This window comes from Manis javanica, chromosome 6 (assembly GCF_040802235.1).
Source record: "Manis javanica isolate MJ-LG chromosome 6, MJ_LKY, whole genome shotgun sequence".
NCBI lineage: Eukaryota > Metazoa > Chordata > Mammalia > Pholidota > Manidae > Manis > Manis javanica.
The window spans coordinates 15,191,695-15,206,467 of NC_133161.1; the positions used below are offsets into that span (position 1 = coordinate 15,191,695).

Sequence of the window (14,773 nt, forward strand, 5' to 3'; positions counted from 1 at the left end):
TGATATAATGTGCTCCTTGGTGACAGTACCAAGGGTCGGTATTTGTGTGTTGGGGGTGTGGGAGAGGGTCAGGGTGCATGGGTGTGTGTGTGGGGGAGGGAGGGTCTCTGGTAGTGGGGAGTGTGTGTGGTAGTGGGCAATCCTAGCAGGTGAAGGTGGGAAGGGGTTTCTGGTGATGGGAGTAGGCTGGCAAATAATTCAGGCCAAGCTCTGGAGGATAAAGCTCTGGAAACTAGGTACGCAGTCAATAGTCAGGTACATTGGAATATCCCTTGCTTTTTAAAATTTGCTTTGTGTCCTATTTAGAACAATCTGTTTAAATGTTAAAATTCTCTTTATGTTCTGTGGAAAGAGCATGGTTGCCAGGCAGTAAGTTAGTGGTAAGGAACTAAAATTTTAGTGTTGAGCAGAAGAACTTAAAACCAGGGGATCGTTTAAAATTATCAGTCTAAAAAGAGAATAATAGGAAACTTAGAACAGCAAAGGAGAAGAAAAAGATACGGTCCTTCTCATCTGGGGAAATGGGCATCATAATTTACATAATTTATATTTTTTTCTTGTTCATTAGTTTGTTATGTGAAAGATTTGGGGCAAAATGTAGGACTTTGAAATTGCAAATACATATGTTTCTCTTAATAACTAATAGTGAAGAAACTGAGTTTCCAGCAAATCTTATATAAGAATATAGCCCTCAGAGACTTTTTATTTATTTATTTATTTATTTTTTATTTTGTTATCATTAATCTACAATTACATGAAGAACATTATGTTTACTAGGCTCTCCCCTACCCCAAGAACCCTCCACAAACTCCATTACAGTCACTGTCCATCAGCATAGTAAGATGTTGTAGAATCACTACTTGTCTTCTCTGTGTTGCAAAGCCCTCCCCTTTCCCCCACACCCCACGTTATACATGCTAATCATAATACCCCCTTTCTTCTTCCCCACCCTTATCTCTCCCTACCCTCCCATTCTTCCCAGTCTCCCCATTCTCCCCAGTCTCTTTCCCTTTGGTAACTGTTAGTCCATTCTTGGGTTCTGTGATTCTGCTGCTATATTGTTCCTTCAGTTTTTCTTTTGTTCTTATACTCCACAGATGAGTGAAATCATTTGGTATTTGTCTTTCTCCGCTTGGCTTATTTCACTGAGCATAATACCCTCTAGCTCCATCCATGTTGTTGCAAATGGTAGGATTTGTTTTCTTCTTATGGCTGAATAATATTCCATTGTGTATATGTACCACATCTTCTTTATCCATTCATCTACTGATGGACACTTAGGTTGCTTCCATTTCTTGGCTATTGTAAATAGTGCTGAGATAAACATAGGGGTGCATCTGTCTTTTTCAAACTGGAGTGCTGCATCCTTAGGGTATATTCCTAGAAGTGGAATTCCTGGGTCAAATGGTAAGTCTATTTTGAGCATTTTGAGCAACCTCCATATTGCTTTCCACAATGGGCGAACTAATTTACATTACCACCAGCAGTGTAGGAAGGTTCCCCTTTCTCCACAACCTCACCAACATTTGTTGTTGATTGTCTTTTCGATGATGGCGATCCTTACTGGTGTGAAGTGATATCTCATTGTGGTTTTAATTTGCATTTCTCTGATAACTAGCGATGTGGAGCATCTTTTCATGTGTCTGTTGGCCATCTGAATTTCTTCTTTGGAGAACTGTCTGTTCAGCTCCTCTGCCCATTTTTTAATTGGATTATTTGCTTTTTGTTTGTTGAGGTGCATGAGCTCTTTATATATTTTGGATGTCAAGCCTTTATTGGATCTGTCATTTACGAATATATTCTCCTATACTGTAGGGTACCTTTTGTTCTATTGATGGTGTCCTTTGCTGTACAGAAGCTTTTCAGCTTGATATAGTCCCACTTGTTCATTTTTGCTTTTGTTTTCCTTGCCTGGGGGGATATATTCATGAAGAAGTCACTCATGTTTATGTCTAAAAGGTTTTTGCCTATGTTTTTTTCTAAGAGTTTTATGGTTTCATGACTTACATTCAGGTCTTTGATCCATTTTGAATTTACTTTTGTGTATGGGGTTACACAGTGATCCAGTTTCATTCTCTTACATATAGCTGTCCAGTTTTGCCAGCACCATCTGTTGAAGAGACTGTCATTTCCCCATTGTATGTCCTTGGCTCCTTTATCCAATATTAATTGACCATATATGTTTGGGTTCATGTCTGGAGTCTCTAATCTGTTCTACTGGTCTGTGGCTCTGTTCTTGTGCCAGTACCAAATTGTCTTGATTACTATGGCTTTATAGTAGAGCTTGAAGTTGGGGAGTGAGATCCCCACCACTTTATTCTTCTTTCTCAGGATTGCTTTGGTTATTCGGGGTCTTTGGTGTTTCCATATGAATTTTTGAACTATTTGTTCCAGTTCATTGAAGAATGCTGTTGGTAATTTGATAGGGATTGCATCGAATCTGTATATTGCTTTGGGCAGGATGGCCATTTTGACAATATTAATTCTTCCTAGCCAAGAGCATGGGATGAGTTTCCATTTGTTAGTGTCCTCTTTAATTTCTCTTAAGAGTGTCTTATAGTTTTCAGGGTATAGGTCTTTCACTTCTTTGGTTAGGTTTATTCCTAGGTATTTTATTCTTTTTGATGCAATTGTGAATGGAATTGTTTTCCTGATTTCTCTTTCTATTGGCTCATTGTTAGTGTATAGGAAAGCCACAGATTTATGTGTGTCAATTTTGTGTCCTGCAACTTTACTGTATTCCGATATCAGTTCTAGTAGTTTTGGAGTGGAGTCTTTAGGGTTTTTTATGTACAATATCATGACATCTGCAAATAGTGACAGTTTAACTTTTTCTTTACCAATCTGGATTCCTTGTATTTCTGTTTTGTCTAATTGCCATGGCTAGGACCTCCAGAACTATGTTGAATAAAAGTGGGGAGAGTGGCCATCCTTGTCTTGTTACTGATCTTGGAGGAAATGCTTTCAGCTTCTCACTGTCAAGTATGATGTTGGCTGTGGGTTTGTCATAAATGGCCTGTATTATGTTGAGGTACTTGCCCTCTATTCCCATTTTGCTGAGAGTCTTTATCATGAAAGGGTGCTGAATTTTGTTGAATGCTTTTTCAGCATCTATGGAGATGATCATGTGGTTTTTGTCTTTCTTTTTGTTGATGTGGTGGATGATGTTTATGGATTTTCGAATGTTGTACCATCCTTGCATCCCTGGGATGAATCCCACTTGGTTGTGGTGTATGATCCTTTTGATATATTTTTGAATTCGGTTTGCTAATATTTTATTGAGTATTTTTGCATCTACATTCATCAGGGATATTGGTCAGTAATTTTCTTTTTTGGTGGGGTCTTTGCCTGGTTTTGGTATTAGGGTGATGTTGGCTTCATAGAATGAGTTTGGGAGTATTCCCTCCTCTTCTATTTTTTGGAAAACTGTGAGGAGAATGGGTATTATATCTTCTCTGTATGTCTGATAAAATTCCAAGGTAAATCCATCTGGCCCGAGTGTTTTTTTCTTGGGTAGTTTTTTGATTACTGCTTCAATTTCTTTGCTGGTAATTGGTTTGTTTAGATTTTGTGTTTCTTCCTTGGTCAGTTTTGGAACGTTGTATTTTTCTAGGAGGTTGTCCATTTCTTGTAGGTTTTCCAGCTTAGCATATAGGTTTTCATAGTAGTCTCCAATAATTCTTTGTATTTCTGTTGGGTCCGTCTTGATGTTTCCTTTTTCATTTCTGATTCTGTTGATGTGTGTTGATTCTCGTTTTCTCTTAATAAGTCTGGCTAGAGGTTTATCTATTTTGTTTATTTTCTCAAAGAACCAGCTCTTGGTTTCATTGATTTTTTCTATTGTTTTTTTCTTCTCAATTTTGTTTATTTCTTCTCTGATCTTTATTATGTCCCTCCTTCTGCTGACTTTAGGCCTCATTTGTTCTTCTTTTTCCAATTTTGATAATTGTGACATTAGACTATTCATTTGGGTTTGTTCTTCCTTCTTTAAATATGCCTGGGTTGCTATATACTTTCCTCTTAAGACTGCTTTTGCTGCATCCCACAGAAGTTGGGGCTTTGTGTTTTTGTTGTCATTTATTTCCATATATTGCTGGATCTCCATTTTAATTTGGTCGTTGATCCATTGACTATTTAGAAGCGTGTTGTTAAGCCTCCATGTGTTTGTGAGCCTTTTTGCTTTCTTGGTACAATTTATTTCTAGTTTTATACCTTTGTGGTCTGAAAAGTTGGTTGGTAGGATTTCAGTCTTTTTGAATTTACTGAGGCTCTTTTTGTGGCCTAGTATGTGGTCTATTCTGGAGAATGTTCTATGTGCACTTCTGAAGAATGTGTATCCTGTTGCTTTTGGGTGTAGAGTTTTATAGATGTCTATTAGGTCCATCTGTTCTAGTGTGTTGTTCAGTGCCTCTGTGTCCTTACTTATTTTCTGTCTGGTGGATCTGTCCTTTGGAGTGAATGGTGTGTTGAAGTCTCCTAAAATGAATGCATTGCAGTCTATTTCCTCCTTTAGTTCTGTTAGTATTTGTTTCACATATGCTGATGCTCCTGTGTTGGGTGCATATATATTTATAATGGTTATATTCTCTTGTTGGACTGAGCCCTTTATCATTATGTAATGTCCTTTATGTCTTGTTACTTTCTTTGTTTTGAAGTCTATTTTGTCTGATACTAGTACTGCAACACCTGCTTTTTTCTCCCTATTGTTTGCATGAAATATGTTTTTCCATCTTGACTTTTAGTCTGTGCATGTCTTTGGGTTTGAGGTGAGTCTCTTGTAAGCAGCATATAGATGGGTCTTGTTTTTTTATCCATTCAGTGATTCTATGTCTTTTGATTGGTGCATTCAGTCCATTTACATTTAGGGTGATTATCGATAGGTATGTACTTATTGCCATTTCAGGCTTTAGATTCATGGTTACCAAAGGTTCCAGGTTACTTTCCTTACTATCTAAGAGTCTAACTTAACTCACTTAGTATGCTATTACAAACACAATCTAAAGGTTCTTTTCTATTTCTCCTACTTTTTCTTCCTCCTTCATTCTTTATATATTAGGTGTCAAATTCTGTACTTTTTGTCTATCCCTTGATTGACCTTGGGGATAGTCAGTTTAGTTTTGCATTTGCCTCGCAATCAGCTGCTCCACCCTCCCTACCATGGTTTTACTACCTCTGGTGACAGCTATCCAACCCTAGGAACACTTCCATCTATAGCAGTCCCTCCAAAATAGACTGCAGAGATGGTTTGTGGAAGGTAAACTCGCTCAGCTTTTGCCTCTCTGGAAATTGTTTAATCCCTCCTTCAAATTGAAATGATAATCTTGCTGGATAAAGTAATCTTGGTTGCAGGCCCTTCTGCTTCATGGCATTTAATACATCATGCCACTCCCTTCTGGCCTGTAAGGTTTCTGCTGAGAAGTCTGATGTTAGTCTGATGGGCTTTCCTTTGTATGTGATCTTATTTCTGCCTCTGGCTGCTTTTAACAGTCTGTCCTTATCCTTGATCTTTCCCATTTTAATTACTATGTGTCTTGCTGTTGTCTTCCTTGAGTCCCTTGTGTTGGGGGATCTGTGGATTTCCATGGCCTGACAGACTATGCCCTTCCCCAGATTGGGGAAGTTTTCAGCAACTACCTCCTCAAAGACACTTTCTATCCCTTTCTCTCTCTCTTCTTCTTCTAGTATCCCTATAATGCAAATATTGTTCTGCTTGGATTGGTCACATAGTTCTCTCAATATTCTTTCATTTTTAGAGAGCCTTTTTTCTGTCTGTGCCTCAGCTTCTTTGTATTCCTCTTCTCTACTTTCTATTTCATTTATTGTCTCCTCCACCATATCCAATCTGCTTTTAATACCCTCCATCATGTTCTTTAATGATTGGACCTCTGACCTGAATTCATTCCTGAGTTCTTGGATGTCTTTCCGTACCTCCATTAGGATGTTGATGATTTTTATTTTGAACTCCCTTTCAGGAAGAGTCATAGGGTCCATATCATTTAAATCTTTCTCGGGAGTTGTATTAACAATTTTACTCTGGACAAGGTTCCTTTGGCGTTTCATGTTTGTATATGGTGCCCTCTAGTGTCCAGAAGCTCTATTCTGGAGCTGCTGAGTCCCTGAAGCAATGTCGGGGGTCGCAGGGGAGCAGTACTGGTGCCTGGGGGGAGGAAAGAGCTGGTCCCCGCCTCCCGGCTGCTGTGCCTGTCTCCACTGCCTGAGCCAGTGGGCCAGTCACACAGGTATAAGTTTTTGTCCCAGAGCAGCTAGATATGTATCCCTGCTTTCCACAAGCAGCCGGAATCCCAGTCTCCCCGGGAACTCTGCCTGTATTAACTTTCCAACCCAGTAGTCATGCGAGTCTCATGAAAGCACCATGAAATGTAGGTTTGTCCTTCCAGAGCAGATCTCCGGAGCTAGGTATTCAGCAGTCCCAAGCCTTCCACTCCCTCCCTGCTCCATTTGTCTTCCTCCCGCCGGTGAGCTGGGGTGGGGGAGGGGCTCGGGTTATTACCGGTTAGGTGAGGTCTGCTCCTTTCTCCAGGTGTGTGCAGTCTGACGCTGCCCTCTTTCCTGTTCCTCTCTCAGCATTAGTTGCGCCAATTAAATTTTCTAATTGTATCCAGTTTTAGGAGGAAGCCTCTGTCACTCCTCTCATGCCACCATCTTTAATCCCTCTCCCCAGAGACTTTTATCAGAATGCCTGGAATTGCAAAGCTTGGGAACCAATACTTTTGGAATTGCATTAGTTGTTTTGATGCCCGGTTTACAGGTTTTATTTGGAAAACTTTAGGAGTGTTTTGGAAGACCAGGGTTTGTCTGAGTGAAATGGGAATAGTTCAATGTCAGTGAAAGGTCCGACTGTGCAGGCTCTAAGTATAAAGTCAGGAATCCCGGATTTGAATCTCAGTGTTACTACTCACTGGGTGACATTGAGAGCTCCTGCCCTTTGGGCGTTGGCTTCCTTCTAGGTAGCAAAAGAGAGTAGAATTAACTTACTTTAAATTTTGCTCAGATCTGTACTTAACTGTTTGCATTTCTTTTAATCTTGTTATAAATTCGAGTGATTTTAAGTATCAGGATTTCAACTTTATGCATATGTATTTGTAATTAAAATATAATTGCATAGAATTTGAATAAATTAACCCAAACAAAGAGAAGCTCAGCTGTTTGGACTAAGATGCTATAAATAATGAATTAACATTAGGATCTTAGTTAACTGCATAAATACTGGTCTTGGGCTATCAGATAATATCAAAGAGGAAAAAAATGAAAGCCAACTTTACTTGCATATATACTTTTGAACTATTTCTACTGAATTGCTGCCCGTTGATGGCCTGCAATTCATCATGCAGTTCTGCCTTATCTCCAGGTTATTCCCTTTGATCCTTTTAAGGTCAGCCACATACTACTTCTCTTGGCAAATATATGAGCAGATACCTACATCCTCCTCAAACCCTGGATCCGTAAACAGCAGTGCTTTCCACTGACTGATTATAACTAGATCACTTTTACCTCTGGGCCAGAAAAAACAACGTGAATAAAGGACATTTTAAGTACAAGTAGGAAGTAACAGAGTTGTGAAAATTCCCAGATTCTTCTGAATCTTCCTCATAATTTTATCCCAAATACTTGGTCCTATTAACTTATTTTGCAAAGTATCTGGAAGATGAAAAGCTCTCCTCCAAAAATTGTGGATTTAATGAAGGAATCCACCAGCGAGGAAGCTGAAGACCTAGTTGGTATTCTTCACTATAAGTTCCTGAAGTTTCAGTTTCATCATCTATAAACTGGGGGAAATGATGTTTTGAGCATTAGATGAGATAATGCACTGAAATAACGTACTTGCTATAGAAACTGATATAATGAATTAAAAGGTAAGATACCCAGAAAGGACAGGAGCAGAAAATTCACAGAAGAACTACCAGTGTAAAAAAAATATTTTAAAAGACACCTGAATTAAAACAACTATGAGGAGTCAGCATCGTGTGCCTATTAAACTAGTAAAAATTTACAAAATGATAATACTTGCTGGTTAGGTCGAAAAGGGCCATCTCATTGTCAGCTAGCTGGTAGGAGTGTAAATTGGTATACTTCAAAGAAGTGTTAGTATGTAGTAAAAGCATTAAAAATCTAGTTCAATCTCTCACCACCTCATTTGGGTGTCACATTTGGAGGGGACACTGGTGAGCAGAAGCCCCAGAGGAGTGTGCCCAAGTTGGTTTGGGGTGGGTAACTTTGTAGTAGGAGGAAGAGTGAAATAATCTGGGTTGCAAAAAGTATGAAGGAGAGAAAAGTAGAAAGAGCTGACATGTTCCGGTGTTTGAAGAGGTGCCATGAAGAAAAGGAAGTACTTTGCTCTCTGTGGTTGGGAAGTGTAACTCCAGGGGGAAAATAAGGTCCCAGCCTGGGGCAAATTGCCTTTGAAGCTGAGGTCAGTCAAAGGGAGAAATAAAGTGGGAGAAACCCGTATTTTGCTTATAAGCAGTCTTGCAGTGGTTGGGAAGTGTAACTCCAGGGGGAAAATAAGGTCCCAGCCTGGGGCAAATTACCTTTGAAGCTGAGGTCAGTCAAAGGGAGAAATAAAGTGGGAGAAACCTGTATTTTGCTTATAAGCAGTCTTGCATTTCTGCTCGCCCATGTCTCCTGCTACCCAGCTGTAAAATGGGGCCTCACCAAAACGTCTCCTATCCAGATATACCCTAGCTCCTCCCACCCTTGTGATCCCCTATTGATATGGAAATGGACTATTTCTCTCCATCCCTTGGAAACACCTTTGATACAGAGATGCACCAAGGCCAGGGGAGAGATTCTGGAAATATTGAAATTTTACCCACAGGAAGGTAGCACTGAGTTCTGGGTATAAAATCCACTGACTCTAACAGTAGGTCTTACACTCTGGTATAATTAACATCACCTGGAAAACAGTTGTTAACAATGTTAACAATGTAGGTTCATGTAGAAACAATGTGCTGTTTTTCTCCTTGTTCCAAATGCCAATTCAGAATGCCTGGACTTGGACTTGCAAATCTGTGATTTTAACAAGCACCTCAAATAATTATGGTGCAGATGGTCCACAGACTTTTAGAAAAATTGTATTATAAGGGAGATCTTTAACAACCAGAGCTGCCCAGCGAGGGAACGAGGTACCTGGAGAGATGGGTTCAAAGGACATGTTTACGAATCAGTTGTATGGCCAGCTTTGAAAGATACTGTAGAGGGGGATGTGCATCTGCTTTGAGTAAAAGGTTAGGCAAGGAGATCTCCAAGAGAACCTCCAGTTGAAATGTTCTATTTGCAGTTTTCTTAGAATTGAACAACTGCTTTGTAAGAAAAAAAGCATGTGTAAAGAGATTATTCTCATTTATTTTGATGAACTACCTTTGAAGACAGCCAACCTGTAGAGACAGGGACCAAATGACCACAATCAGGTATTACCTGCCAGTATTTAAACAAAGTGCTTGGTGGAGGAGTAAACCCATCAGCAAAGACTGCGTTCTGTGCCTACCCTATTTTAGGAAGGCAAATGTCACAGGTGGAAGTTAAAGAAGAAAGACATCAGTGTGGGTTGAAGTAGACAGAGGCAGCTTCATGGCAGTGGGGCTTGAACACAGTTTTGGAAGATGGGTGAGATTTACATAAGTGGAATGGGGAAGGAGAACATTTCAGGCAGGGAGAGGAAATGAGCAAACTCAGAGGCAGGACCTAGGAAGGAGGCAATCATAAGACACGCATGAGCACGCCAAGGGCATGTGGTGGTTAAGGATGGAAACGAGGAGCAGTGCAGGTGTGCATGCTTTCATGTTTTTTGGACTGAAACTTGGAGCGCATTTATAAAGGTCTGTGTGCTTATGAAGCATGATCATATAATATTTTGTCTCAAGCAATGTAGTTTTGAGGGTGAAAGTGGCCACTGTTAATAATGGCATTACAACATTAATGGTAAACCAAAACTGCACCAAGGAAACCCAAGCTGGTCACTGTAACGTATGGAGACATTGGAACCGGCTCTTTAAAACCAAAGCTGTCCTGCAAATCCAGGACTCCCTGCTGCCATATGGATTGGTATTTGGGGCTGATGAAATTGGAGGACATTGAAAGCAAGGCAGTGACATCACAGGACATGAAGGCTCTTGCAGGAGAGTTTGCCCCAAGGCCTCAGGGCAGAGCCAGATGACCTTTAAAATCCTGCCATGCCCATCAAGTGGCAACACTTGATACTAGACAGTGTCTGGGAGCAGATCATTAATCGGATTAAAATTATTCACAAATCAGTGACAGTCCCCAGATTTCTAACTGTTTCTTTTTCTGGTCTAGAAGGAAAAAGGGATGCAAAAGTAATGAAATTGGAGCAGAAGGATCACTGTTTCCTAATATAATTATGGGGGGAAATGGAAATAAAATTCCAATCAGGACCACTCTTGTTTTGTACCGTTTTATTAGGTGGACCTTTCTTCATTCATTTTTTTCTGTGTTTATGGACTGAGTACCTGGTACCAGACACTTTGGGCAGTGTTGAGAACGGCAGTTATCTGTAAGCCACGATCTCTCAGTTAAGTAGGTACACTCTTTGGAAATGGTTCTCATGCTTTGTGGATAGGATAGGCAAAGATGTTCAGCCAAATATTTGTTCCCAAAGAAACTCACGCCTCCACTAATAATCCATAAGCTCATACCAGTGTAAATCTGTTTTTATGCCTGAAAGATACTTGCCTACATTGATATATAGATGTACACAACAACCGTAAGTTATTTATCAGCAGCCTTCCCAGATACATGTATATAGACAGACAACGTGGGTAGAAGGGAGGACATGGAGTTTGTGTGAGCCTGGCCTGGGCTTAAAACCCAGTGTTCCATCTGTATACTAGTGAACTTTGGACATACTGTCTCACATCTTTATGCCTCTGTTTACTGATCTAAAATATTGTCATTAAGATCAGCCTCAGCGATTCTTATTGCTGGATGAGCATTGTGGTCACTTATGAAACCTCAGCTTTTATTTTTTTAAAGTGAACGGTTCCCAGCCCAGATCTACCACATCTCTGGTGAGTGACATTGGGCATAAATATGTTAAAAACAAATCAGAAAAAAAAAAAAAACCCCAGCTCTGCTGTTGATTCTATGTCCAGCCACACTTCGTGCGTAGAAAGCCACGGATCTGCTTCAGAGTGTCAGGACCCAGTGAAGTGGCCTGGTCCTGCACCCGGTGGATAGAGTAGCTGCTATGGGTTGACTTGTGTACCCCCAAAAGATGCTGAGTCCTAGCCCCCTGTACCTCAGGTGTGACCTTATTTGGAAATAATGTTGCAGATGTGATGGTCAAGGTGAAGACATCTGGGAGTAGACTAGCCCTAGTGCAGCAAGACGCATGTCCTTACAAGAGAAGGCCCACATGCACAGGAAAGAAGGCCGTGTGGAGCCCGGCAGCAGGAGCCACGTGACAGCAGGTTGCAGGCTATCAGCAGAAGCTGAGAGAGGCCCAGGCAGAATCAGATTCTACCCCAGCGCCCTCGGAAGGGTGTCAGCCCTATTGACACCTTGATTTTCCACTCCGGAACTGTGAGAGAATACATTTCTGTTGTTGAACTACCCAGTCTGTCGTGCGTTGTCAGGGCAGTCCTAGGAAACAAATAAGTAGCCATTCAGTAAGGTGAGTTAGCTTACCTGGCCATACAGACACCTCCACAAGGCTCACAGATGTGCAAACACCCTGAGGAACCTTTAAAACAGCCTTAATTAAGGATTCAATTGAGATTTTTATGGCTCTCTGGATAAGTGAGCAGACAGGCAGGTAGGTGGCAAAAGCTGAGAACTGCTGCGAAGAGAGTAGGTAGATGATTAGGTGGGTGCGTAGGTTGGTAAGAGAGAAATGGAGCTGTCAGACTTCAGAATGCTACCAGATTATCGTCTCTATTTTTAAACGTGCTCGTGTCACCATTTTGCGGGCAGACTGACGGGTCCTGTGCTGCTCGTTGTCACTGTTTTGTTCATGTGTTTCACTGTGATCTTTTCCTAATGGGTGAAGTTTGCTGAGCATGGCCGACCCCACCTGTATTGCCTGCCCTGAATTCTCAGGTGTCTTCCAGTGTTGCATCCAGCTTCACAAATACAGTTTTATTGAGTAAATGAATGAATTGCATCAGGGAGGCCATGCACTACGGGAGTGAGAGGATGTGGTAAGTGAGGAAACATGCAGGTCAAGAGACGAACAGATCTGGGTAAAAATCCTACCTCTGCCGTCTTGCATTGCGTTGAGTCTCAGGTTCCTCTGTAAATTGGTGATGATTAGATTTGCCTCTCAAACTGGCATAAGGATTGAATTAGTTGACAAATATCCTCCCTCCTTCTTTTTTGTTCCTGCTTATATTTCAATGTCATTAAGTTGAATGAGCTAATTAGCAGTTTGGCTCAACTTTGGTTTCCACAAGGCCTTCTGTTTGGGATTATTCTGTCTGTCCCCAGCACTGACTCTGACACTCTCACCTGTCATTTTGCTGCTGTATGTAATATCCATCTTCTCACTAGGTCACAGGAGGGACCAGCTGAGTCTGACAAATCAAAGGAACCCATCCTGGGACACACAGCACAGGCTGCGTCTTCCTGTTGGTGGGTCAGAAGCCTCATTGTTGTACTCGGGTATCGTAGCATCTGCTCACAAGGATGCTGGCCATGTCACTGGGTCTTTAGAGGTAACTTGTAAGAACAGTGCCCTGAAAGTCTGAAGGAAACTTTCAGCTCTTTGATGTTTAGAAAGACAGAAAGCTCCTGAACCTGGCTGCAGCTGGTCTGTTTCATCTCTGGAAGTCGCTCACCAGACAGTGGCCTGTGCAGCTGCAGTTTGCGTGCATGATGTGCTGGGGGTGAACAGGCGGGGAATCAGTGCCCAGTGTGCATTACTGGGGGCTTCCTACCTGGCTGTGATTTCTGGTCTGGCAGGTGTACACCGCAGAGCACCAACATCAGCTGCGAGCTTCCGAATGCACTGAGCCGACGTGCCTGCGGATCCCTTCCATGCTCGCTGGTTGTCCAGCACAGCAGACTAACAATCTACACCCACAGATGGCAGCTTGGCTGGGTGGGGTATGGGCTGTCGGAGGGAACCGCGAGTGTGGCAGTAAAGCGCAGGAGGCTGAGCCAGCTGTCTGAGTTGTCTGGGTGCCAGCACTGAAGACGCCATCTCCAGGCAGCTGTCAGGGCGCTTTCTGCCAGAGGCCTCTCCCACCATGAGAGAGGGAGGGGCTAATAAATCAAGATGACTCAGGGAGAGCATGGCCATCAACAGAAATAGTTTTGGGAAACGATTTGCTCAGACAGACTCTCTGCTCCTGAGTGCCTAGTCAGTGGATGGGAGTGACAGAAAGGAGTGGGGTGTTCCCATGGGGGCAAGGGACACTGCCCTGTGCGTCTGGCCAGATGGCAGGCATGTCCATGAGATCATCTGAGTGCACACTTAGAACTGTGTTTGGCACTTGGCAGGTCCTCCATACATGTTAGTCGTTGTTACTATTACAACTACCAGGATTGTTGTTATTAAGTGTAATTGTTTGGCATAGAACGCTGTCCATCTACTTGAGGAGAATACAGTATTGATGCTGTCCACTTCAGCAACAGAGTTGGTGATAGGATATGGAGCTTTAGGATTCTGTCTCTCACTCCTAGGTGACCCTGCATCAATAGTACGATTGTCTATTTGCATAGTTCACTTTTTTTTAAACCAAATTGTGTTCTTGAAAGCACTAAATGCAAAAATATGGGGTATTGTTCATTGAAAGAGGCTTGTGATCATATAAGTTTAGAAAACCCTGAAAACCTTTAATATACAAATATGTGTTATGAAGCTCTAAGAAGGGCAGAGGTATGCCTTCTTTCCTCCAGGGCAGGGAGATGGTTGAGTCCATTATTTTTTCCCATAGAACAAATATGACATCTTGTGGTATCTGTGTTCAGTGGAAAACTGTTTGAGAAATGCTCACACAATGCAGTTTCCTGAGGGCTTTTCCATGTTGGTCACACCGCATCGTGTGTGACCAACCTGTGGGGTGGCCGTTGGAGCGGGCGTACTTCCACTTGAAGGCAAGTCAGAGAGCCTTCATCACCATCCAGGGCTTCATCACTCTCCTCTACCTTCGTGCAATTCCTCTGCCTTTATACTAAACTTCTAGCAAGCTGCACCTGCTTGTGTTATTTATTCTTAAGAATTTGAGCCTCTGAGAATAATTGTCATGTCTTCTGCAGTGATACTTTGATCGAGGTTGCCTTTGTGTGCTTGTGTGTCAGTATATTTTGGTATATTTTGTTTTGAGCAGTTTTGTTGTTACTTAGCCTGGTAGAGTTCTGTCACTTAATAAAATAATTTGCATCTGCTTCAGCATAAGGTGTACGTATCACCTAGGCAATGCCCAGGTGTACATACATGCTTTCCCTTCTTCCAGAATTCTTAAGTGCTAGGAGTCCAGAGCAACAGATCTTAACTAATATTCTTGGCTGAAGCATTATTTGCATTAGCATTTACCCACAACTACTACTGGCCCCCAAGTTGATATTGTCTCTGTTTTTTAGGAGGTTTTTTTTGTTCCCTACCTCAGATACAGATTTCAGAAGTCAAGGCCTTATAAACACAAGGCAATGGAAAAGCCTGCTTTGACGTGTTCACTGGAGGAGGTATGTGGGCTTTGGAATCAAATGACCTGGCTTTGAATGCAGGCTCTGGGATTTTCTAGTTGTGTGACACTGGTCATTGTTTTAACCTCTTTCAACCTCAGGTTCACATTTG

General features: G+C 41.7%; 1 protein-coding gene across 1 annotated transcript in view; it reads left to right on the forward strand.

The window, feature by feature from the left end:
- The window catches only part of DGKI (diacylglycerol kinase iota), a 403,345-nt gene that overhangs the window by 154,339 nt on the left and 234,233 nt on the right, over positions 1–14,773 (forward strand).